The 25,079-nt window shown below is 44.6% G+C and overlaps 1 long non-coding RNA gene across 1 annotated transcript in view; it reads left to right on the top strand.

Annotated features, from left to right (window-relative positions):
* The first annotated feature begins 3,805 nt into the window (after positions 1-3,805).
* LOC124033509 overlaps positions 3,806-25,079 on the top strand; it is a 28,762-nt gene continuing 7,488 nt past the window's right edge. Inside the window, exons 1-2 of the long non-coding RNA XR_006838392.1 lie at positions 3,806-4,143; positions 5,035-5,150. This is a non-coding gene — a long non-coding RNA (uncharacterized LOC124033509). The remainder of the gene's footprint in view (positions 4,144-5,034; positions 5,151-25,079) is intronic.

Genomic DNA, 25,079 nt, shown 5'->3' with positions numbered 1-25,079 from the left:
TATTCCTGACCTCTCAATTACTGGCAAGCTGACTACCTCCTGACTGTGATGCCTAGGGTCAATACTAAAAGGGCACCTGTACTGTACCCAGGCATTCAATTGGGTTGCGCAGGGGGTGGAATCATCCATTCATCCATCCATCCACCTACCAATCCATTTGCTCCATCTCTGTCCATCCATCCATCCCCTATCTATCCTAGCTGTGAGTTTACAGGTAAGCACGCCAGAGTTACAAAGACAATAGGATGATTGGTTGAAAGTGAAGTGAGTTTGTAATACCTCAGTTCATCCATGTCCAAAGCCCTCTCTCTCATCTCTCCCTCCCATCTCACTGCTCTCACTCATCTCCCTCCCATCTCACTGCTCTCACTCATCTCCCTCCCATCTCACCTCCCTCACTCATCTCCCTCCCATCTCACTGCCCTCACTCATCTCCCTCCCATCTCACTACCCTCACTCATCTCCCTCCCATCTCACTACCCTCACTCATCTCCCTCCCATCTCACTGCCCTCACTCATCTCCCTCCCATCTCACTGCTCTCACTCATCTCCCTCCCATCTCACTGCCCTCACTCATCTCCTCCCATCTCACTGCTCTCACTCATCTCCCTCCCATCTCACCTCCCTCACTCATCTCCCTCCCATCTCACTACCCTCACTCATCTCCCTCCCATCTCACTGCTCTCACTCATCTCCCTCCCATCTCACTGCTCTCACTCATCTCCTCCCATCTCACTCCTCTCCATCCCATCTCACTGCTCTCACTCATCTCCCTCCCATCTCACTGCTCTCACTCATCTCCTCCCATCTCACTACCCTCACTCCTCTCCATCCCATCTCACTGCCCTCACTCATCTCCCTCCCATCTCACTACCCTCACTCATCTCCCTCCCATCTCACTACCCTCACTCATCTCCATCCCATCTCAATGCCCTCATTCATCTCCCTCCCATCTCACTACCCTCACTCATCTCCCTCCCATCTCACTGCCCTCACTCATCTCCCTCCCATCTCACTGCCCTCACTCATCTCCCTCCCATCTCACTGCTCTCACTCATCTCCCTCCCATCTCACTGCCCTCACTCGCTCATCTCTCCCTCCCCTCTCACTACCCTCACTCATCTCCTCCCATCTCACTGCCCTCACTCATCTCCCTCCCCATCTCACTGCCCTCACTCATCTCCCTCCCATCTCACTGCCCTCACTCATCTCCCTCCCATCTCACTGCCCTCACTCGCTCATCTCTCCCTCCCCCTCTCACTGCCCTCACTCGTCTCACTCTCTCATCTCTCCCTCCCCCTCTCACTGCCCTCACTCGTCTCACTCTCTCATCTCTCCCTCTCCCTCCCCCTCTCACTGCCCTCACTCGTCTCACTCTCTCATCTCTCCCTCTCCCTCCCCCCTCTCACTGCCCTCACTCGTCTCACTCTCTCATCTCTCCCTCCCCCTCTCACTGCCCTCACTCGTCTCACTCTCTCATCTCTCCCTCCCCCTCTCACTGCCCTCACTCGTCTCACTCTCTCATCTCTCCCTCCCCCTCTCACTGCCCTCACTCGTCTCACTCTCTCATCTCTCCCTCCCCTCTCACTGCCCTCACTCGTCTCACTCTCTCATCTCTCCTCCCCTCTCACTGCCCTCACTGTCTCACTCTCTCATCTCTCCCTCCCCCTCTCACTGCCCTCACTCGTCTCACTCTCTCATCTCTCCCTCCCCCCTCTCACTGCCCTCACTGCCTCACTCTCTCATCTCTCCCTCCCCCTCTCACTGCCCTCACTCGTCTCACTCTCTCATCTCTCCCTCCCCTCTCACTGCCCTCACTCGTCTCACTCTCTCATATCTCCTTCCCTCACTCGTCTCACTCTCTCATCTCTCCCTCCCCTCTCACTGCCCTCACTCGTCTCACTCTCTCATATCTCCCTCCCCCTCTCACTGCCCTCACTCGTCTCACTCTCTCATCTCCTCCCTCCCCCTCTCACTGCCATCACTCGTCTCACTCTCTCATCTCTCCCTCCCCCTCTCACTGCCCTCACTCGTCTCACGCTCTCATCTCTCCCTCCCCCTCTCACTGCCCTCACCCGTCACACTCTCTCATATCTCCCTCCCCTCTCACTGCCCTCACTCGTCTCACTCTCTCATCTCTCCCTCCCCCTCTCACTGCCCTCACTCGTCTCACTCTCTCATCTCTCCCTCCCCTCTCACTGCCCTCACTCGTCTCACTCTCTCATCTCTCCCTCCCCCTCTCACTGCCCTCACTCGTCTCACTCTCTCATCTCTCCCTCCCCCTCTCACTGCCCTCACTCGTCTCACTCTCTCATCTCTCCCTCCCCCTCTCACTTGTCACACTCTCTCATCTCTCCCTCCCCCTCTCACTGCCCTCACTCTCTCATCTCTCCCTCCCCCTCTCACTGCCCTCACTCTCTCATCTCTCCCTCCCCTCTCACTGTCTCACTCTCTCATCTCTCCCTCCCCTCTCACTCGTCTCACTCTCTCATCTCTCCCTCCCCTCTCACTGCCCTCACTGCGTCTCACTCTCTCATCTCTCCCTCCCCTCTCACTGCCCTCACTGCCTCACTCTCTCATCTCTCCCTCCCCCTCTCACTGCCCTCACTCGTCTCACTCTCTCATCTCTCCCTCCCCCTCTCACTGCCCTCACTCGTCTCACTCTCTCATCTCTCCCTCCCCCTCTCACTGCCCTCACTCGTCTCACTCTCTCATCTCTCCCTCCCCCTCTCACTTGTCTCACTCTCTCATCTCTCCCTCCCCTCTCACTGCCCTCACTCTCTCATCTCTCCCTCCCCTCTCACTGCCCTCACTCTCTCATCTCTCCCTCCCCCTCTCACTCGTCTCACTCTCTCATCTCTCCCTCCCCTCTCACTCGTCTCACTCTCTCATCTCTCCCTCCCCTCTCACTGCCCTATCTCCCTGTATCTCCCCTATGCTTTGCCAACATCTATTCCTCACCTCATAATAAAGGAGAACCTCCCCAGCATGTTGTAATAGCCACTTTGATCTGCCACACCACAGGGCTTGGTGAGTGATAGCTGTAATACACCACTTCTCTACAGTGCCTGTATTAGGGCCAGGCGAGTGAGCAGCGGTGACAGCAACAGCATAATATGAGTCCAAAATGGCACCCTATTCGCTACTACTTTTAGCCAAGGCTCATAGGGCTCTGGTCAAAAGTGGTGTTCTATATAGGAGATAGGGTGTAATTTTAGATGTAGACAAAACTGTGCTGGAGTTTGCCTATCTGGGTTGATTAAAGGCCCAAAATCACAGTGTGACAGTGGCACACAAGTTTATTAGGGAGTTCTTGAAACGTTATATTAGTTTCAGAATGAAAATGTGGCTGGGGTACGCAAGAAAAAAGCCCTATGGAACTAGTTACAGTTCATACTGTTGGAAACTGGTGTGGTGATAATATTGCCATTATCTTCATTCTTTACTATTTTCCCTTGTAATCAATGAGATGATGATGACTGCATGATGATTGTTTATGATGATGAAAATCATGAGTATGATGATCATGATGATTGTTAGGATAATGATCTGAATGATGATGATGATAATAACATTAGTATGATGATCATGATGATTATTAGGATAATGATCTGAATGATGATGATGGTGAGGAGGATGATTGTTGTTATTATAGTTATTATTAATGTGACGAAGATGAATATTATGATCATCATGATGATGATAACGATGTTGAAATGTACTGAATAAACGTGAAGCTCGAAAAAATCAACATAATCACGTACCACTATTCTCCTGTAGCCGATTCTCAAATCCATATTGGCGATGGGACGAGGGCGGCAATCAGCTGCGCAGCGCTCTAACTTTGTCCGGTCATTATTTGAGCTCCATATCGCTACTTCCCAGTCGCGCTACATTTAGAGCGAGAGAAAGAAGGAGAGAATTCAGACTTTTATTGTGACTCCGTAGTAGGCCACAGCACAACGGAATATTTTGTTGTTGTGTGCGAATTAGTTGTGTATCGATTTGATACATCATATTTGACTGCGAGTTTTGGTTGCGGTTTTGAAATCGGGGAGTGTCGCGCCGGGTGGAAATCAGGTTTGAGGAATCAGTGGGATATGTTGATCTGTACATGAGCGCAGCGCATTCTTCCGAAAGAAGGTAACATTATATATCTGTTACATCGTACTGTCATTCTGTCCAAATGTCTGTGAAATATTTGGTGCCTGTGAATGGTCTCTATCGCGCCACAGAATCAGTTTAACCAAGTGCAAGTTTATTATTTCAGCCTAAATATAGTTGTTGTTCTGGCATTTTATGTTTACATAACACCGTTTACATTTAGAAATACCCCGCGTCATTTTTTGACACGGTAGACATTCTCTGTCGCTGTTGTCAATATCGTTATTATTTTAAATACGTTTTATAGACACGTGAACTGCCTGATATACTGCCGTAGACATCGCTGAACTGTGCCATTAGAGCTACCCTACCCTGCGGGAGCATCCTTCACTGTCTAGAATGAACTTTCGTGAAAGCGGGAGCCTATCTGACAAGTAGAATGAATTTGCTAGAAATCAATAATTGGCCAATGCTATTTCCAGCGGAGGGAAGTGCTTCTCCTCGGATTCCATCCATGTAGCGGTTGTGCTGTTACATGTGTCTGTTATCCAACAGCTTTTCAGTACATCGTTATAATCACATTCATGCAATATTGAACCCTGATACCCAAAGAAACTACCTACCTAGTGTCATTCATAGTAGTTTACAGACGCACATATGCCAATATCTCTTTTTTTATAGGCTATACATTCAATCTCAATCTGATTCCTTCTATTTAGGCTCATTTATACAATCTAACTTTATCATCGGTGACAGCTGATCGCCTATTCCTGTATTTTCACACATGTTTTTGCAACATCACTGTATTGTGGAAGTATTAGACTGGCCATAATAATATTTGGATTTGAAGGGAAGAGCGGTGCACCTTCTGGGTTTTTGCCTTTCTCTCCCTGTCTTGACACTGACTGAAACATGTGCTCCCTATCCCAGGCTGCACCTCACCAACACATAACAGCACGTTTCATCGCGGAGCTAAGATGAAACCACTCCTGTTCCTGCTCTGGGAGACTGGGCTAGCTCTCTCTCTGCTCTACTCGGCTGCACAGGTACGGTACCATTCACATGGTGGCATTTAAATAAAAGTTTGATTCAATTTGATATGGCAGTGTTTCCGAAATTGTGGGTAGGGCCCGCTAATTGGACGAGGAGGCCACCCACTGTGGAATTGTAAAAGTAATGTAAAGTGTGATGCTTGTTCAACCCTGAAAAGGCCCTGGGTTCCAGAACGTTGGTTCTGTTATAAATGATTGGGAGTCATGAAGGGTGCATCTCAGTTGTATTTCTGATGTCCTCACCTCCTTCTCAAAGCATGTTGGAGGAGAAGGTCTGTGGGGAGAACCTCCCACTGGGCACAGATGTCAGTTCAACGTCTAGTTCTGATTTACATTTGGTTGAGTTGTCAACTAACTTCAATTCAATGTTCAAATTTACTGTCAGTGTATTTAGATTAAAAGTTGGGTGAAAAATGATGAAATTCCCTACATTCATAACTTTTTACAAATCCAATCAGTTTGATTCAACGTCATCATATTGCAATTTTGGGTTGAAATGATGTAGAAACAACATTGATTCAACCAGTTCTTGCCCAGTGGGTCAGATCTTCTGCGATGCGTTTTGAAAAGGAGACGAGGATGTGAGAAATCAAGCAAAGACCAGATTAACCCGTGAGTGTCGTACTTTCTTTGTTTTTTTTCAAATTGATGGTCAGTATATAGTCTGCACCTTGTCAACTATGTGGGGGTGTGGCTCTCTTCCAAATGACACTCCATTCCCTATGTAGTTTACACTACTAAGTAGTGCACGATATAGTTTACACTACTAAATAGTGCACAATATAGGGAAAACGGTACCGTTTGGGACACACAGATGGTCACATCTCGAAGCTCTTGTTCCTGGCTATTTCGGCCTATACAGGTGTGTGGCTATTATTATAGATGTGTGTACATATTATTGTAGATGTGTGTGTAGTACATATTATTGTAGATGTGTGTAGTACATATTATTATAGATGTGTGTAGTACATATTATTATAGATGTGTGTAGTACATATTATTATAGATGTGTGTAGTACATATTATTATAGATGTGTGTAGTACATATTATTATAGATGTGTGTAGTACATATTATTGTAGATGTGTGTAGTACATATTATTATAGATGTGTGTAGTACATATTATTGTAGATCTGTGTAGTACATATTATTATAGATGTGTGTAGTACATATTATTATAGATAGTACATATTATTATAGATGTGTGTAGTACATATTATTATAGATGTGTGTAGTATTATTATAGATGTGTGTAGTACATATTATTATAGATGTGTGTAGTACATATTATTGTGTGTATAGAGATGTGTGTAGTACATATTATTATAGATGTGTGTAGTACATATTATTATAGATGTGTGTAGTACATATTATTATAGATGTGTGTACATATTATTATAGATGTGTGTAGTACATATTATTATAGATGTGTGTAGTACATATTATTATAGATGTGTGTAGTACATATTATTATAGATGTGTGTAGTACATATTATTATAGATGTGTGTAGTACATATTATTATAGATGTGTGTAGTACATATTATTATAGATGTGTGTAGTACATATTATTGTAGATGTGTGTAGTACATATTATTATAGATGTGTGTAGTACATATTATTATAGATGTGTGTAGTACATATTATTATAGATGTGTGTAGTACATAATATTATAGATGTGTGTAGTACATATTATTATAGATGTGTGTAGTACATATTATTATAGATGTGTGTAGTACATATTATTGTAGATGTGTGTAGTACATATTATTATAGATGTGTGTAGTACATATTATTATAGATGTGTGTAGTACATATTATTATAGATGTGTGTAGTACATATTATTGTAGATGTGTGTAGTACATATTATTATAGATGTGTGTAGTACATATTATTATAGATGTGTGTAGTACATATTATTGTAAATGTGTGTAGTACATATTATTGTAGATGTGTGTAGTACATATTATTGATGTGTGTAGTACATATTATTGTAGATGTGTGTAGTACATATTATTGTAGATGTGTGTAGTACATATTATTATAGATGTGTGTAGTACATATTATTGTAGATGTGTGTAGTACATATTATTGTAGATGTGTGTAGTACATATTATTGTAGATGTGTGTAGTACATATTATTATAGATGTGTGTAGTACATATTATTATAGATGTGTGTAGTACATATTATTGTAAATGTGTGTAGTACATATTATTGTAAATGTGTGTAGTACATATTATTGTAAATGTGTGTAGTACATATTATTGTAGATGTGTGTAGTACATTGCTATGGGACAGTTGGAGGATGTTCGTCTGCCTGGCTATGTGTCTATTTGGAGCCAGCTGAATTGAATGTCACCTCTCTTTATGAGGATCAACCCTCTAAAGCCCTAAGGTTGACACACACACACACACACACACACACACACACACACACACACACACACACACACACACACACACACACACACACACACACACACACACACACACACACACACACACACACACACACACACACACACACACACACACACACACACACACACACACACACACACACACACACACACAGAGGCTGCTGAGGGCCAGGTGATAACAGAGATCTGTTGGGCTCTGCCACTGAGTGGTGAGGCCTTTTTTAGATAAGGGATGCATCCCAAATGGGACACTGGTCAAAAGTAGTGCACTTTATAAAATATGGTACCATTTGGCATGCAGACAAGGCTTGCTAGTTAACATGTAGTAAGCTAGTGTCTGAAAACAGATCACACGGAAACCTGAATCTGCCAGTTGACTGTGATGTTGGACATGCTGCTTTAGGCTTCTACAGGAGACCAAAATAGAGTTGGAAGTCTGTTTGATGATTTGTTTGTATAACATGCTGGTATTGGTATTTACATGTTGTCTGTATGGAGTAAAGGGAATTACCCATAGAGATTAGAATAACTTTGAGTCTCCTCTCTAGTGTTGATTCAGTTTTCCCAATAGCCCAATGTAGGGCCCCTTTACAGCACTTGTAATTGTCTGGTTTCTGAAAGACGTGTCTGTCTTATAGGTCCAGTCCTGCATTTAATTTCTGTCTGTATGTGAGTGTAACACGTGGAGCCGTTGCGTGGGTAGTAAGTCAGAACAATGAAAGCCACCAGTGTCGTGAGGACAGGCGTGTCTGCTAAGGCTCTCTCCTAGTTCCCAGCCCTCTCACTCATCTGCTCATACAATTAGACCCTGAATCTGGTGCCTAACCTCTTAGTGACCACGGCCCTGACACACACACACACACACCTGCACGCATGGATACACACATGAATGCAATAGACAACAAGGAATCCACAGAGTCCGACCAATTGGATCCTGGTCTAAGTGTGCAGCGCCCATCATTGTTGGCTCAATAACCCCCGTTTTTTATTTAACATTGTTATCAGGAAATATTCCAAAAGTATGTAAATCAGCTCTTGTGCTGCCACTTCATAAGGGCAGGGATAGTAGTGATCTTAATTATTATCACCCCATTTCAAGGATTCCCTTTCTAGATAAGATTATTGAATCCTTGGTAAATGTAGAACTTTGCTCTTTTTTGTCTAAGAAATGAATTTTGAATGTAAACCTCACAGGGTTCAGGCCTGGACAGAGCACTATATTACAGCAACCACTCTAGTAGTTCATGATCTTGTCAATGCTTTACACACTACAATGAAATGTGCTGCTTTGTTTGTGGACCCGTCAAACCCTTTTGATACTGTTGATCAGGCTATTTTATACGTTTTTCCTCAATAGGCCTGAGCTCTGTCGCCTGTTCATGGTTTCAGGATTATGTTAGTGACAGAACTCAGGATGTTGTGATTGATGGGGTTAAGTCTGAATTTCTTGAAGTATGTAAAGGTGTACCACAGGGGTTGATTTTGGGTCCTGCTCTCTTCACTACTTACTGTATATACACACCATTGGTCAGTCTGTTAAAAATGGTGAACTTCATCTATATGCAGATGATAGTATTATGTCTGCTACTGCCCGACTTGATCTGACTGTTGATCTGAATGTTGATCTGGCTGCTGATCTGACTGTTGATCTGACTGTTGATCTGACTGTTGATCTGACTGTTGATCTGGCTGTTGATCTGACTGTTGATCTGACTGTTGATCTGACTGTTGATCTGACTGTTGATCTGACTGTTGATCTGAATGTTGATCTGAATGTTGATCTGACTGTTGATCTGCCTGTTGATCTGAATGTTGATCTGACTGTTGATCTGGCTGTTGATCTGACTGTTGATCTGGCTGTTGATCTGACTGTTGATCTGGCTGTTGATCTGACTGTTGATCTGGCTGTTGATCTGGCTGTTTGATCTGGCTGTTGATCTGGCTGTTTGATCCGGCTGTTGATCTGGCTGTTTGATCCGGCTGTTGATCTGGTTGTTGATCCGACTGTTGATCTGGCTGTTGATCCGACTGTTGATCTGAATGTTGATCTGACTGTTTGATCTGGCTGTTGATCTGGCTGTTGATCTGACTGTTTGATCTGGCTGTTGATCTGGCTGTTTGATCTGGCTGTTTGATCTGGCCGTTGATCTGGTTGTTGATCTGGTTGTTGATCTGACTGTTTGATCTGGTTGTTGATCTGGTTGTTGATCTGACTGTTGATCTGAATGTTGATCTGACTGTTGATCTGAATGTTGATCTGACTGTTTGATCTGACTGTTGATCTGAATGTTGATCTGAATGTTGATCTGACTGTTGATCTGAATGTTGATCTGACTGTTGATCTGACTGTTGATCTGAATGTTGATCTGAATGTTGATCTGACTGTTGATCTGGTTGTTGATCTGACTGTTGATCTGAATGTTGATCTGAATGTTGATCTGACTGTTGATCTGAATGTTGATCTGAATGTTGATCTGACTGTTGATCTGAATGTTGATCTGACTGTTGATCTGACTGTTGATCTGAATGTTGATCTGAATGTTGATCTGACTGTTGATCTGGTTGTTGATCTGACTGTTGATCTGAATGTTGATCTGAATGTTGATCTGGCTGTGTATCTGACTGTGTATCTGGCTGTGTATCTGACTGTTGATCTGAATGTTGATCTGAGTGTTGATCTGACTGTTGATCTGGCTGTTGATCTGGCTGTTGATCTGGCTGTTGACCTGGCTGTTGATCTGGCTGTGTATCTGGCTGTTGATCTGAATGTTGATCTGACTGTTGATCTGACTGTTGATCTGGCTGTGTCTAAACTACAGTCAGCTTTTAGAGCTATGCAGGAATCCCTTGCTGATTTAAAACTTGAAAACTAAATACATACTGTTTTGAAACTCTCTCAGAATGTTTCAGATGACCTACATGTTCACTCTTTAGATGTTTCTCCAATCAAATGTGTTCCCGCATATAAATACTTATGTCTTTGAAAGAAGAAGCTAAGATTTAAAGTTGTCTCTTTCTACAGAAACAGATGGTGCCTTTCTCTAAGCCGTAGGAAGCAGATCATTCAGTCAACCTCTTTATCAGTTCTTGTTTATGCAGCTGCTACTACACTTAAACCTTTGGATATCATCTACCGTAGTGCCCTTTGTTTTGTGACAGGTGAAGGTTTTAATACTCATCACTGTATCATCCTGTATTAAAAGGCTGGCTGGACTTCGCTAAAGACCCATAGGTCTTTACATTACTACCTTTTTGTTAACAAGGCCCAACTTCATAAACTTCCATCTTATCTAACTTTGCTTTTGAAGTATAGACACCTGAGTTGCCTAATCCATTCATGTGATTGGTTAACTGTTGAGGTTCCTATGGTCTCCACAGAGCGAGGTAAATCTGCTTTTAGTGTTAATGCACCCTATTGCTCTGGTGCCTTTCTGATTGGGGACGTATTGTGGTGGAACGTCTTTTATTTCTGGGTGATTCGTGATTTTTTATTTTTGTGTTTCCCATGACTGTATTTGAATGTGTATTTACAGTATATAGTTTGGGTATAATGTGTTTTTGTAAATACGGGGCGGGGCGCATTTGCAAAAGAGACCCAGGTCTCAATATATTGTCCCTAAAGGTTAAATAAATAAAAATAATATGGATAGATACATATGTACGCATGACTACTCTCACACACACACGCACACGCACACGCTCACACTCACACTCACACTCACACACACACACACACACACACACACACACACACACACACACACACACACACACACACACACACACACACACACACACACACACACACACACACACACACACACACACACACACACACACACACACACACACACACACACACACGTAGGCAGGCACATGCACTCAGGTAGGATTTCCTCTCTCTCTCTCTCTCTCTCTCTCTCTCTCTCTCTCTCTCTCTCTCTCTCTCTCTCTTCCTCTTCTCTCTCTCTCTCTCTCTCTCTCTCTCTCTCTCTCTCTCTCTCTTCTCTCTCTCTCTCTCTCTCCCTCTCTCTCTTCTCTCTCTTCTTTCTCTCTCTCTCTCTCTTTCCCCTCTCTCTCTCTCTTTCCCTCTCTCTCTCTCTCCCTCTCTCTTCCCTCTCTCTCTCTTCTCCCTCTCTCTCTTCCCCTCTCTCTCTCTTCTCTCTTTCCCTCTCTCTCTCTTCTCTCTTCCCCTCTCTCTCTCTTCTCTCTTCCCCTCTCTCTCTCTCTCTTTCCCTCTCTCTCTTTCCCCTCTCTCTCTCTCTCTCTTCCCCTCTCTCTCTCTTCCCCTCTCTCTCTCTCTCTTTCCCTCTCTCTCTTCCCCTCTCTCTCTCTTCTCTCTTTCCCTCTCTCTCTTCCCTCTCTCTCTCTTCTCTCTTTCCCTCTCTCTCTCTTCTCTCTTTCCCTCTCTCTCTCCCCTCTCTCTCTTTCTCTCTTTCCCTCTCTCTCTTCCCCTCTCTCTCTCTCTCTTTCCTCTCTCTCTTCCCCCTCTCTCTCTCTTCTCTCTTTCCTCTCTTCTCTCTTTCTCTCACACACAGCTGCCAGGGGTCTTTCACCGGCCACACCTGTGGCTTAGCCTCGCTCTGTGACCAGTGGAACAGAGGCTCACACAGGCCCTGAGTGTGTGTGTGAGAGAGAGAGAGAGAGATAGAGAGAGAGAGGTCTCCTAGGGAACAGATGGAGGGGAACACATTATATCAGCTGAGTGCTTTAGCAGATAGCATGTCCAGGTTTATTTGTAATTCTGTTGAGTTCATGTCTCCATAATATATCAGTTGACCATTCCCCCACTTTATCACACACACACACACACACACACACACACACACACACACACACACACACACACACACACACACACACACACACACACACACACACACACACACACACACACACACACACACACACACACACACACACACACACACACACACACACACACACACACACACACACACACACTGTGCCTCTCTCTTAACTGCATATCGCCCCAGTAATGAGTTAACTGCATAAAACGACGTGCTAAACTCCTTAAAGTCTCTTAAAAGTGCTGATTTCACCACATTTGTGATCACGTGTCGCTGTAAATACTGCTGCTGACAGGAGCAAGGGACACAGCTTGCTCAGTCAGAGCACCGGCCTCCAGAATGCTGCAGTGATTTGTGAGTTAGACCTGAAAACACTTCTCTTTCTCCCCTAAACGCTGTTTTCCCGGACTCAGAGAAGCCCTTTCCTGCAGTCAATGACCAAAAGCCTCTTTGGCCTCATGGGTGGAATGTTATTACTTTTTCATAATTTCATAATTATGTGTGTCAATGTCAAACAGTTTTGTTATATTTCAGTCTTCTGTGATCTATATAAAGTGTAATATTGGGATGTTATACATTTCAACTCTATATCTGACATGGTACATTTTTATTTTTATTTTTTATTAGTCCATAACCATGTGTGTGAGGTGTATACTTTTGTTTCAAAGTAGATTTGCTTAACACTACAAATAATCTCTCTGTGTGGCCCTGATTTAGCCCACTGCACTAATTGAAGAAAGCATCTATTTATCCTTCAAAAGTTTAACTCATTTAAACTTTTTCTTTAAAAAACTAAAAACAGACTAATTACGGATGGTCTGTTGCCGGTCAACGTATGAGCCCCATACCGTCTTGGGCTCAATGTTAGTCTCCATTTTTTACGGAATTCGTGACTGATACAAAATCTCTGAATCCCTGTGTGGCCCGCTGTAATCTACTCCTGACCTGTACTATAATGTAAACTCAATGGAGAATGTCCACTGAAAGTGTTTTTCTGTTGAAGCGTGAGGGAAAGATTAAACTTGGTGGTGGAATGTTTGGGCATTGGACAGTAGAGTCAGCCAGCCAGCCAGATAGCCAGTCAGTCAGGTCAAATGAGGATTAGTAGGGTGGAGGGTTATGGGGGCTGTAGTTAGAGAAGGGTGGGGAGTTATGGGGGCTGTAGTTAGTAGGTCCATGCTTGGCTGGGTGTCCACCTGGATTATGACAAGCAGATGTGGGATTAGACTCATGCTTGATTGGCTTTTATTGTTGCCGTGGTTTTCTAGAGGTGCTGTAAGACCTAGAGCTCTGCTTTCCTCCTCTTCAATTTCTCTCTTTCTCCTGATCTCTCTCGATCTCTCTCTCTTCTTTCAGTGTCACTCTTTCTCTCTGTCTCTCTCTCTATCCCCCCTTTCTCTCTCTCTGTAACCTCTTTCCTGTCTCTGTCTTTGTCTTTCCTGTATCTCTCCCTTCCTCTTTCTCCCTGTCTCTATCTCTCTATCCCCCCTTTCTCTCTCTCTGTAACCTCTTTCCTGTCTCTGTCTTTGTCTTTCCTGTATCTCTCCCTTCCCCTCTTTCTCCCTGTCTCTATCTCTCTATCCCCCCTTTCTCTCTCTCTGTAATCTCTTTCCTGTCTCTGTCTTTGTCTTTCCTGTATCTCTCTCTCTCCCTCCCCCTCTTTCTCTCTCTCTGCCTCAGACTCCAGAGGTTACTGAGTACAAAAGTTCACTACTGGTATTGCTGTTAGTCAGGCATCCATTTTGACAGATTTAGCTCAGGTCAACAGGTCAACACTTTGTTGTTGTGTTCATTGGCAACAGAAAATACATTTACATTTACATTACATTTAAGTCATTTAGCAGACGCTCTTATCCAGAGCGACTTACAAATTGGTGCATTCACCTTATGACATCCAGTGGGACAGTCACTTAACAATAGTGCATCTAAAACTTAGGGGGGGTGGGGTGAGAGGGATTACTTAACCTATCCTAGGTATTCCTTAAAGAGGTGGGGTTTCAGGTGTCTCCGGAAGGTGGTGATTGACTCCGCTGTCCTGGCGTCGTGAGGGAGTTTGTTCCACCATTGGGGGGCCAGGGCAGCGAACAGTTTTGACTGGGCTGAGCGGGAGCTGTACTTCCTCAGTGGTAGGGAGGTGAGCAGGCCAGAGGTGGATGAACGCAGTGCCCTTGTTTGGGTGTAGGGCCTGATCAGAGCCTGGAGGTACTGAGGTGCCGTTCCCCTCACAGCTCCGTAGGCAAGCACCATGGTCTTGTAGCGGATGCGAGCTTCAACTGGAAGCCAGTGGAGAGAACGGAGGAGCGGGGTGACGTGAGAGAACTTGGAAGGTTGAACACCAGACGGGCTGCGGCGTTCTGGATGAGTTGAAGGGGTTTAATGGCACAGGCAGGGAGCCCAGCCAACAGCGAGTTGCAGTAATCCAGACGGGAGATGACAAGTGCCTGGATTAGGACCTGCGCCGCTTCCTGTGTGAGGCAGGGTCGTTCTGCGGATGTTGTAGAGCATGAACCTACAGGAACGGGCCACCGCCTTGATGTTAGTTGAGAACGACAGGGTGTTGTCCAGGATCACGCCAAGGTTCTTGGCGCTCTGGGAGGAGGACACAATGGAGTTAGTAGTGAGAAGACTGTGTGTGTGTGCGTGTGCGTGTGTGTGTAGACTCAGGAATAGAAGAATAGACGGTAGAGGTTGACCGATTTAATCGGAATGGCCGATTTAATTACTGCCGATTTAATTAGGGCCGATTTCAAGTTTTCATAACAATTGAGATCGGTATTTTTGGACACAGATTTTGTAGATTACATTTTTTTTTTTTACATCTTTATTTCATCTTTATTTAACTAGGCAAGTCAGTTAAGAACACATTCTTATTTTCAATGACGGCCTAGGAACAGTGGGTTAACTGCCTTGTTCAGGGGCAGAAAGACAGATTTTTACCTTGTCAGCTCAATCTTGCAACCTTGCGGTTAACTAGTCCAACGCTCTAACCACCTGCCTCACGAGGATCCCGCCTGTTACGCGAATGCAGTAAGAAACCAAGGTAAGTTGCTAGCTAGCATTAAACTTAATCAATAATTATCACTAGTTATAACGACACATGGTTGATGATATTACTAATTTTATCTAGCGTGTCCTGCGTTGCTATAATCCATGCGGTGTGCATTCGCAAAAAGGACTGTCGTTGCTCCAACGTGTATCTAACCATAAACATCAATGCCTTTTTAAAATCAATACACAGAAGTATATCTTTTAAACCTGCATATTTAGCTAATGTCACGCCTTGGTCTTAGTATTTTGTGTTTTCGTTATATATTTGGTCAGGCCAGGGTGTGACATGGGTTTATTTTGTGGTGTGTTTTGTATGGGGTTTAGTAGGCATTGGGATTGCGGCTGAGTAGGGGTGTCTAGCATAAGCTTGGCTGCCTGAAGCGGTTCTCAATCAGAGTCAGGTGATTCTCATTGTCTCTGATTGGGAACCATATTTAGGTAGCCTAGGTTTCACTGTGTGTTTTGTGGGTGATTGTTCCTGTCTCTGTGTAGTTGTTTCACCAGACAGGCTGTATAGGTTTTCACGCCCGTTTGTTGTTTTGTATATAATTAGTTATTTCATGTATCGTCTATTCTTCATTAAAGAACATGAGTAACCACCACGCTGCATTTTGGTCCGCTTCTCCTTCAACAGACGAACGCCGTTACAGCTAAAAGAAATCCAGGTTAGCAGGCAATATTAACCAGGTGAAATTGTGTCACTTCTCTTGTGTTCATTGCATGCAGAGTCAGGGTATATGCAACAGTTTGGGCCACCTGGCTCATTGCGTACTAATTTGCCAGAATTTTACGTAATTATGACATAACATTGAAGGTTGTGCAATGTAACAGCAAAATTTAGACTTAGAGATGCCATCCGTTAGATAAAATACGGAACGGTTCCGTATTTCACTGAAAGAATAAATGTTTTGTTTTCGAGATGATAGTTTCCGGATTTTACCATATTAATGACCTAAGGCTCGTATTTCTGTGTGTTATTATGTTATAATTAAGTCTATGATTTGATAGAGCAGTCTGACTGAGCGATGGTAGGCAGCAGCAGGCTCGTTAACATTCATTCAAACAGCACTTTCGTGCGTTTTTGCTAGCAGCTCTTCGCCGTGCTTCAAGCATTGCGCTGTTTATGACTTCAAGCCTATCAACTCCCGAGATGAGGCTGGTGTAACCGATGTGAAATGGCTAGCTAGTTAGCGGAGTGTGGGCTAATAGTGTTTCAAACGTCACTTGCTCTGATACTTGGAGTAGTTGTTCCCTTGCTCTGCATGGGTAACTCTGCTTCGAGGGTGGCTGTTGTCAATGTGTTCCTGTTTCGAGCACAGGTAGCGGCGAGGAGAGGGATGGAAGCTATACTGTTACACTGGCAATACTAAAGTGCCTATAAGAACATCCAATAGTCAAAGGTATATGAAATATAAATCGTATAGAGAGAAATGGTCCTATAATTCCTATAATAACTACAACCTAAAACTTCTTACCTGGGAATATTGAAAACTCATGTTAAAAGGAACCACCAGCTTTCATATGTTCTCATGTTCTGAGCAAGGAACTTAAACGGGAGCTTTCTTACATGGCACATATTGCAGTTTTACTTTCTTCTCCAACACTTTGTTTTTGCATTATTTGAACCAAATTGAATAGGTTTCATTATTTATTTGATGCTAAATTGATTTTATTCACTTGAATAAGTGTTCATTCAGTATTGTTGTAATTGTCATTATTACAAATACATTTTAAAAATCGTCCGATTAATTGGTATCTGCTTTTTTTGGTCCTCCAATAATCGGTATCAGCATCGGCGTTGAAAAATCATAATCGGTCGACCTGTAATAGACGGGCACATGGCTGTTATCTCCCTCTGACGATGGTGTTGGGGTAACAGCTACGTAATCACAGGGTCTTCTTGGAGCCTTCCTGACATCAACACCTCTCTGTAGTGGAGGGAGACTCAAAACACTCAGAGGGTATTAGCACTGCTAACGCGTTTTCTCCAAAGACTAGAGCAGGTATCCACGTTGTTGCACCACAGAGATTTTCATTGAAATCCAGTGAAGGATACACAGTATGTGTGCTAGAGACTGTAGCTGCCCTGTAGGCAGAGGAGGGTGGGGTGGGTGTGGTGTTCCCATGGCTCCTGTTTGGATACAGAGGGGTTAAGGGGGCACACAGTAACCACATTGTGTTTGAACAGCTGTCTGTTACAAACAACAGACTGAGTGATGACAGGAAGTCACCTGGGAGGTCAACAGGAAGAGGAAGTGGTCAGGGGTAGATTTGATGTCACTCTATACTGTGATAAAGGCACAAAGGAGAAGTGGCTTTCACAATAAAAACCATGGAAATCCCTGTGGGAGATGGTCTCTGTGTGTGTTATAGAGGGAATAGTATGTTAACTTGTTATTTATTATCCATTAATGCAGGTTTTCACAGCAGTCCCAGCGTGAATCTCCCTATATCAACCCCTCCCTCCCTCTCTTTCTCAACATGTCCCTCCCTCCCTCCCTCCCTCCCTCCCTCCCTCCCTCCTCCTCCCTCCCTCCCTCCCTCCCTCCCTCCCTCCCTCCCTCCCTCCCTCCCTCCCTCCCTCCCTCCCTCCCTCTTTTTCTCTCAACATGTCAACCTCTCCATCCCTCTGTCCCTCCCACTTTTTCTCTCTACATGTCAACCTCTCCCTCCCACTTTTTCTCTCAACATGTCAACCTCTCCCTTCCTCTCTACCTCTTTTCCTCAACATGGGAGGAAACTCACTGATGAGGAGATTTAGCAGTTCACAGAAACATCACGTGTGCTGTTAGCTGACTCTGTTGTGACTCTTATCTTGGTTTGGGTGGATTCTACCATGGGTTCATGGTATTGCACTGGGGCCATAAGACCGACTCTTTATAGTAGGGGTACACTTGGTGTCGTGGGTGTGTTCTGGTGTAGTGTGTTGTTGATTCACCACAAGTGTGTATGTTAGTCTACAGTGTATTTGTGTGTTACTGTGCAAGCTTGGAGTGTGTTGTCAATCTTGTGCTGAGGCCCCTAACACCACAATTCAGTGTTAGCGTGTTGTCAATCTTTCTACAGGGGCCCCTATAAACCAATTTTGAAGCCCTTGGATGCTATCCATCTTTGATTCTGCCATGCAAACTGCCCTGGCAGCCACAGGCACCAGTACTTCACAAATTGACTCCATTAGATCCTTGCAGGCGATAGCATTAGCGCTAGCGTCGTCGCTAGCCAGTCTCTCAGTGTCAATCATTAGCATGGATTTCACAGTTCTGTTCAAAGGGGAAACCCAAAACCCTGGCGCAGGATGACAATAGTAAGTGCAATCTGGAGTAGAATCTGGAGTAATGTAATTTTGACCGTGTGGCTGGGCTAGTGACGGCGGCTAGCCTAGCGTGTCTTAGCGTGTTTTGTGTTATCGCCGTTGTCCTTGTTTATTCACAGTTTGGCTCCTGTTTATTTTTCGGTAGTGGATCCATTACGTCTTGAATGTCGTTATCAAGACGAGTCTTGCCGGTGAATTTCCTTTCTGTGGTTTATTATTGAGATTACTCCAGCCCCGGCTGACTCTCTCTCACAGCTGTATGTGTGCCTGCGTGTGTGCATGTGTGTATGTGCGTGCATGTGTACGTACGTGTGTGTGTTTCAGCCATCCATTTAGTAAAACTCTTTCCCGGCCAGGAACAAAATCATTTTCACGTGTGGGTGTTATTAAAGGGACAGTGCAGTCAATTCTCCTGTTTTTTAATGATATTTCCACACATTAAAATTATGACAATGCACTTTTAGTGTAAGAGCTTTAAAAAAAACACCTGGAATTTTAGCCTGTTCAGAAGGGAGGAATTTTGACCCACAGCATGACATCACAATCACACCTGATTATTCTGATGATTTGCATATGTGTCGTCCTACATTAAAGGGGTAGGCGGGGTAGCCTGTTCAACACTGAGTGGTTGTTTTGGATGATGTACACTACACCTGTGGTACCCACTCTGTTCATTTCAGTCAGTAAATAGAAAGTGACATATCATTTAAAAGCTACAGCACTTGTCTTTTTGGAAATGAAACCCAAACCTTACTACTTGCAATGCCATAAGAATGCCCCCCTCCTTCATATTCATAGAGTATGCAATTTAGGTCAAGTCACGAAAAGTGCAAAAATGTTGCATGCATGGAAAATGCCATTTGGGGTGCCATGTGGGACACAGATTGCTTTTACATCTTGCGGTGGAACAGCTAACACACCAGCTGCCTGTGGGCCCTGGTCAAATGTAGTGCCCTATATAGGGAATAGAGTGACATCTGGGACTCAGCAAAGAACTATGAACTCTGGAGGATAGCAAACTAATGTTCCCTAATAAAAGACACATAGTGAAGGGATGTGAGGCAGAGGTAGTGGTTCTCACATCCTGTTTGTAGGGCTTGTGTATGGATCAGTGGGTGAGGAGGTGTAGCTGTTCAAAGCAGATTAGCTAACTCCTCTGCCTGTTTATTGAAATATCTGCCCATGTCTGTTTCTCAACCTCCGATCTGTGGACAGTTTATGTCCCAGGGATGGTACTCATCGGTCCCTCAGGTGGTAGACTGACAATCTCTATACTTGTTACAGTGAGGGAAAAAAAAGTATTTGATCCCCTGCTGATTTTGTACGTTTGCCCACTGACAAAGAAATGATCAGTCTATAATTTTAATGGTAGGTTTATTTGAACAGTGAGAGACAGAATAACAACAAAAAATCCAGAAAAAGCATATTAAAAATGTTATACATTTATTTGCATTTTAATGAGGGAAATCAGTATTCCTTGGCTTAGACAGTGTAGTAGTGTGGGTTCAATAGCATCTCATTAGTGTGCAAGAGTTTGAGAATAATCTGTACATGTGATGGAAGAGTGTACTGCACATGTGATGGAAAAATGTACTGCACATGTGATGGAAGAATGCACTGTGCATGCAGAGGGTTGTAATTCCATTGAATTTGGGATAGTTTAACCAAAATATGCCACTAGACCTAGAATTGCCTTATGTGTATCCCACGAAAAAGGTTCACTGTTATAAGCAATATTTTGGGGAAAATTTCCAGAAAATGTCCTAACATTTCCCGGAAAGTTTCAATCCTTTGCAACCCTACATGCAGGTCTCTGCTATAGAAGAGTTATTACAGCACATCTAGTATGGTACCAAACTAGGCTGCTCTGCTCTGCCTGCTCCCTCATCTTCTCTCTAATGCAGTTTCAATGTCAGCAGCCCTGGTATTTGAGCCAAAGCTGAAGAGTGAAAAGATCACTTTCTGTCCTCACACCTCAGGCACCAGTCACCTCTTCACCCCACAGCTGAACCTCTACTGAGGACTGCTCTATGGCCAACCCTGTGGCCTGCATGGGCCAATGTGTGTGTGTGTGTGTGTGTGTGTGTGTGTGTGTGTGTGTGTGTGTGTGTGTGTGTGTGTGTGTGTGTGTGTGTGTGTGTGTGTGTGTGTGTGTGTGTGTGTGTGTGTGTGTGTGTGTGTGTGTGTGTGTGTGTGTGTGTGTGTGTGTGTGTGTATATGTGAGGTGTGTGTATGAGAGCAAGTCACAGGCTTGTGTGAAAGACTCTTTCATTCACATGGACAGTGTGTCCATTCAGTCTCCTCTCAGCTGCAAACACACTGGCTCCATTTCCACTCTGGGTTCTCTGCCAATCAGCTGGTTGGAATCTGTTTCTCTCTCCTCTCTGTCACTGTCTATCTGATTTATCTCACTCTACCCCCCCACCGATTCCACCGATTCGGCCACGTATGCAATCTCCAGAATGATTAAATCAATGATTTAAAGTTACAGTTGCACTTCAGTTTATGTGACAAAATAACAAAGTATACTGTAGATAATCATTGTACCATCTAAACTGCTGTGAAGTATATTTTCCATAACCAAATATATTGTTAATTCAGCTGCTTAAAGCTGGTGTACAAAACAGAAAGTAAAAAATGCAAAAATAAAATGGGAAGCATGGAAATGGCACACGTAGAACATATCTACCGCTTCTTAGACTTGCTTTTAAGTAGAATGATAGATCTATAACTCAATTTCTATGTGAATTTGGTTGGTGTTCCAAAAAAGTTATATATTGCCACTTTAAAACTTCTAAATGAACATTTTAAAGAAGTATCATCATAAAGAATAGAACTTTATTATTCCCACAACTAACAATCAGCACAGAACACACATTTGGGAGGAGCACAGCGTAGGGCGTCATTACAGAAAGCAAACATTTTAATAATAGTTTTTATTTAAATTGATCAAAGTCAACAACAAAAACTACATATAATATATATTATAGGGATGTAAAATAAATCAAAAATAGAGTTAATCGCAGGATTTGCAATGTTCAAATTCTTAATTTGCTCAAATTAAGCTGTAATTTAAGATTTTCTTTCAAAAAAGCATGAAAAGAATATTGAGGTCCTGATTTTTCTAAAGTGATTGTTAGCAACATTAGGTAAATTGAGAAAGCACACTTTCGTTAACCTCAATGTCAACTTGTTTTTAGATTGCTTTGTTGGTTTTAAGCTGTATATATTATATATTTGGGATGTTTTCAGTGTATTTTGAGTGCTTTCAGACAATGCAAGTTATCGCGTAAAAAAAGATTGCACAGAAATTACAAGAAGTTAATTTGAGTTATGTGATTAACTCTGACAGCCCTAATTATTTATGGTAATTCTTCATATTTTTTCCCCAATGATAGTTTCCCCTCATCTGATCGACACATGTCCCTTTAAACCTTTATAATCTGATTGTCATAGGGTTGGATGGGATGCCCATGACATCACTCTCGCCTGAGGCCTTTAGTCCAAGCTGGTATCTGTATCACCCTGTTCACCCTGTAGCCTGTTCTGCAGGACAACTTTGTCTTTGGTTTTGAATGTCTTTGCATATCCATGCTCTGTAGTCACATCTAGGTTAGGTGTGGAGTAGATGCCTCTCCTATCAACTTGCCCTCTTCCCCCAGGTACCCAGATCTTTCCGTTAAATGTGGCGGGCCATGGGCGACACACGCCATCAAACCTCTTCCTCTTTGGTTCACACTCCATTAACATTCCCTGCTATTGGTCCGTCTCTCATAACAACCATCCATCACGGCGATAGTGACAGGAAGTGTTACCTTGGTGAGGGAAGCATTCTGGAATCTGTGGATGTCTGAGCTATTTTCCTCTGGAGAGATGAGCTAGAGATGACGTAACGCTCTGAAGGGATGCCAGTCGGGAATACAGATCAGGAATACCACACTTCAGCAGGGCATTAACGTGGGAAAACAGCAGGGCTTTGTTCAACAGGGCACAACGTTGTGCAACGTTCAGTTGAATGAAAAAGGTTGTTGAAGAACATTGTGATTATAGCGGTGGGGGCGAGGGGGGCGAGGGGGCGAGGGGATGGCAAACTTAACAATGACTTGTGGGCAGTGGGTTCCGAACAACAATAAACAATAAAAAGAGCTATACAAAAACATCCTAACACCACAAAAAGGGCACTTTGGAGACAGGAAGGGCAAAGGGTCGTGTGCTCTGCACAGGTAGAGCCTGTCTGGGCACGTGCCTGGGTCTGTGTGTACTGCACAGGTAGAGCCTGTCTGGGCACGTGCCTGGGTCCGTGTGTACTGCACAGGTAGAGCCTGTCTGGGCACGTGCCTGGGTCCGTCTGTACTGCACAGGTAGAGCCTGTCTGGGCACGTGCCTGGGTCCGTGTGTACTGCACAGGTAGAGCCTGTCTGGGCACGTGCCTGGGTCCGTGTGTACTGCACAGGTAGAGCCTGTCTGGGCACGTGCCTGGGTCCGTGTGTACTGCACAGGTAGAGCCTGTCTGGGCACGTGCCTGGGTCCGTCTGTACTGCACAGGTAGAGCCTGTCTGGGCACGTGCCTGGGTCCGTGTGTACTGCACAGGTAGAGCCTGTCTGGGCACGTGCCTGGGTCCGTGTGTACTGCACAGGTAGAGCCTGTCTGGGCACGTGCCTGGGTCCGTCTGTACTGCACAGGTAGAGCCTGTCTGGGCACGTGCCTGGGTCTGTGTGTACTGACAGGTAGAGCCTGTCTGGGCACGTGCCTGGGTCCGTGTGTACTGCACAGGTAGAGCCTGTCTGTGCACGTGCCTGGGTCCGTGTGTACTGCACAGGTAGAGCCTGTCTGTGCACGTGCCTGGGTCCGTGTGTACTGCACAGGTAGAGCCTGTCTGGGCACGTGCCTGGGTCCGTGTGTACTGCACAGGTAGAGCCTGTCTGGGCACGTGCCTGGGTCCGTGTGTACTGCACAGGTAGAGCCTGTCTGTGCACGTGCCTGGGTCCGTGTGTACTGCACAGGTAGAGCCTGTCTGTGCACGTGCCTGGGTCCGTGTGTACTGCACAGGTAGAGCCTGTCTGGGTGTCTGTGCACGTGCCTGGGTCCGTCTGTACTGCACAGGTAGAGCCTGTCTGTGCACGTGCCTGGGTCCTTGTGTACTGCACAGGTAGAGCCTGTCTGTGCACGTGCCTGGGTCCGTGTGTACTGCACAGGTAGAGCCTGTCTGGGCACGTGCCTGGGTCCGTGTGTAATGCACAGGTAGAGCCTGTCTGGGCACGTGCCTGGGTCCGTGTGTACTGCACAGGTAGAGCCTGTCTGGGCACGTGCCTGGGTCCGTCTGTACTGCACAGGTAGAGCCTGTCTGGGCACGTGCCTGGGTCCGTCTGTACTGCAGCTGCTGCACAAGTTTGTCAATTCCAAATGGTGACACTCTCATATGGTCACACCCTGCTACACCCAACAAACCGTCATGGAAGTAGAACATTGTTTAATGAACTGAATGCGTTCCCTCTTCCAAAGTTTTTCCCAGAGTTTCTCACAGACATTCATAGACTGTTTACATGGCAGCTTCAGAGACTTAAGCTTCGTAGTCGAGGGGCAGTGTTTCCTTGAAGAAGCCTTCTGGGCAGCAACAATTTCCATTGAAACCAGTTGAAACCAAAGTATTTCAGGTGGGGAGATAGATATGACTTTGAAGAGATCAACACCTCTAAATAATGGTTTCTTCCAAGAGGGGCTCTTTACATTTTCTTAAACTCAGGGGTGGCTTTAGTTTAGCTTTCAACTTCGTTCTGATAAGCAACTGGATATAATTGGAACGCTTTGAACTCTTAACAGCACTGTTATTAATACTGTGTGTGTACTCCCATAAAGCTTACCCTCTCTGAACAGCGAAGTAGATAAGACGGTCCATCCATAATGCCAAGCTAGGCCAACGGGGTCCAAAGTGGTCCCAATTGGGCCAAGTCGGGCCTCGTTGGAATCTATGCTTCTGTTGTGGGATTTTCTTTTGGGTCCAGCCAGCCCTTCAGTACCCTTAGTAGTACCCTTTCAAGTGTTCTTAGTAGGGGGAATTGGATTTTTGTCGTGAAGTGTCTCTAATTGTCCCAGGAAGAAAGCTGTAATTATTTGGCTGTGTATACACACACACTCACGCACTGATACACACACACACACACACTGATACACACACACACACACACACACTGATACACACACACACTCACGCACTGATACACACACACACTCACGCACTGATACACACACACACACTCACGCACTGATACACACACACACACTCACGCACTGATACACATACACACACACACACACACGCACTGATAC

Source organism: Oncorhynchus gorbuscha, linkage group LG04 (genome assembly GCF_021184085.1).
Source record: "Oncorhynchus gorbuscha isolate QuinsamMale2020 ecotype Even-year linkage group LG04, OgorEven_v1.0, whole genome shotgun sequence".
NCBI classification, from domain to species: domain Eukaryota; kingdom Metazoa; phylum Chordata; class Actinopteri; order Salmoniformes; family Salmonidae; genus Oncorhynchus; species Oncorhynchus gorbuscha.
Note: the sequence above shows the minus strand (reverse complement) of the source record. Positions and strands in the feature narration are given on the sequence as shown.